The sequence below is a fragment of the Anopheles coluzzii genome, chromosome 2, assembly GCF_943734685.1.
Source record: "Anopheles coluzzii chromosome 2, AcolN3, whole genome shotgun sequence".
Taxonomy (NCBI): Eukaryota; Metazoa; Arthropoda; class Insecta; order Diptera; family Culicidae; genus Anopheles; species Anopheles coluzzii.
Window position 1 is genome coordinate 73,766,860 of NC_064670.1, and position 2,478 is coordinate 73,769,337.

At 48.0% G+C, this 2,478-nt stretch overlaps 1 pseudogene; it reads left to right on the plus strand.

The window, feature by feature from the left end:
• The first annotated feature begins 564 nt into the window (after positions 1 to 564).
• On the plus strand, positions 565 to 2,200 carry LOC125906604 (uncharacterized; annotated as a pseudogene).
• Positions 2,201 to 2,478: the final 278 nt, after the last annotated feature.

Consider the following 2,478-nt stretch of genomic DNA (forward strand, 5'->3'; position numbering starts at 1 on the left):
TGCACCAACTTACACACGCATACCACTCAATGTCCGTTCCACGTCTATAACTGTATACTATCAGAATGTGCGAGGTTTACGATCCAAAGCTGATGAGTTCCGTTTAACTGTGTTAGAAGCGGACTATGATGTTGTGGTACTCACTGAGACTTGGCTCGATCCCAGCCTTCCCACAGCTCTCCTATTTGGCGATGCGCACTGTGTCTATCGTTGCGATAGAAATGCCGCAAACAGCTCTCTATCTCGAGGCGGTGGAGTACTAATTGCGGTGAGTTCCGCTCTCCGCTCTCATGCGCTTCCAGTGCTTGCGCAAACGCTTGAAATCGCTTGCATCTGCATTCAGCTCCCGACGTACCGATTATTCATTGCTGCTGCCTACCTTCCTCCCAACCATAGCACGGACGAAGGAAAAATAAATGCATTACTGGACACCGTCAACAGCATTTGCGACACACTAGGTCCAAACGACAGATTCGTGCTCGTGGGAGACTTTAACCAACCCGCTCTTTCCTGGTCGCCTGCGCAATCGAATCATGAAACCCCTTTTGTGTATTGAACCTCATACTAGTTCAGTTCGTAGCGCCCAATTCGTCGATGGACTGCACCAGAATGCGCTTTACCAACTTAATAACAACACTAACTCTATGGGGCGCATCTTAGACCTTGCATACGGGAATTGGTCAAGTGCAGCAACTTCTTCGCTCATACGCGTCAGCGAGCACCCGCTGCTGCCAATAGACTGCTATCACCCACCGCTCGAATTTGATTTGGAAATCACAGCATCGTCTATGAATCACGCTACCACTGTTACGGAAATAAAGCTCAATTACGCACGTGCTGACCTTACTAAACTCAAGAGACTGATCTGCTCCTTCAACCAATCCTTTGAATGCTCAAACTATACATCCATTGACCATGCCACGAACGATTTCTCAGAGTTTATGCGGGCCGCATTGCGTGAATGTGCTCCTATTAAAAAGCCCCATCGCGGACCGCCGTGGGGTGACCGCACATTACATGCCCTAAAAAAAGCAAAGCGAGCCGCTTATGACAATTTACGCGCTAATCGATCCACACCGTGTCGGCTTTACTACAATGGTGCTCATGCACTTTATCGACGTTATAATAGAGTCTGCTATCGTCGATATATACGCCAGACTGAACGAAGCTTGCGAAAGTACCCTCGCCGCTTTTGGAGCTTTGCCGACAACATGCGCAAGTCAACTGGCCTCCCCGGGACTATTCGGTATAAGGATAATTGTGCACACTCGCCATTAGATATTTGTGAACTGTTCGCCACGCGTTTCGAGGATAGCTTCATCTCTAACATCACACCTCCGGAGGCTGTTGCTTCCGCGCTCGTGAACACTCCGGCAGATGCAATTCATGTCACGCTACCTATCGTCACCGAGACCCTGGTTACCCAAAAAATCGAGCGTCTAAAGTCGTCATACTCCGAGGGGCCAGATGGTATCCCAGCGACAATTCTCAAGCGTTGTGCCGTATCGGTAGCTCCTGTTTTAACTAAGATTTTTAACGAATCTCTGCGCACAGGAACCTTTCCATCACTGTGGAAGGTCTCTTGGCTAACACCCATCCACAAAAAGGGCAGCAAAAACGAAGCAGTGAACTATCGAGGTATTACCTCTTTAGCTGCCTGCGCCAAAGTGTTCGAGCTAATCATCTATGAACCATTAATGGCATCTGCCGGCAAATACATCAGCACTAACCAACATGGATTCATGCCTAAGAGATCAACTACGACAAATCTGATGCAATTCGTTAGCGGCTGTTATAAGTCCATTGATGATGGTATGCAGGTTGATGCCATTTACACGGACATTAAGGCGGCTTTTGACAGTGTGTCCCACAACATTCTTCTGGCAAAACTTGATAGACTTGGATTATCACCACCCCTGGTAAAGTGGATGAAATCGTATTTATGTGGTCGTTCATATGCAGTTAGAATGGGCTCCCACCAATCTAGATCTATCGGTGCCTCTTCCGGCGTACCCCAGGGCAGCAACCTGGGGCCTCTGTTGTTTCTGCTCTACATAAGCGACTTGTGCACGGCACTCCCGGATAACAGTTGCCTACTCTACGCAGATGATGCTAAAATCTATCGTGAAATCCGTGAGCCCGAGGACCATCTTCAACTTCAAGCCACTTTGACTGAATTTGTCTCCTGGTGCAAGCGTAATGCACTAAGCGTCTGTATCGATAAATGCGCCATAATCTCATTCAGCCGTTCAAGAGCTCCAGCGCTGTTTAATTATACGCTTGATGGTCAGAACCTCGAAAGAGTGAACTGTGTAAAGGATCTAGGAGTCCTCCTAGATGCTAAACTCTCCTTCGAAGAACAGATAGACCAAGTAGTCGCTAGTGGCAATCGTCTACTTGGCTTGGTCATAAACATGACGCGCGAGCTTCGTGATCCTATGTGTTTCAAGACACTGTACTGCGCACTTATCAGACCAC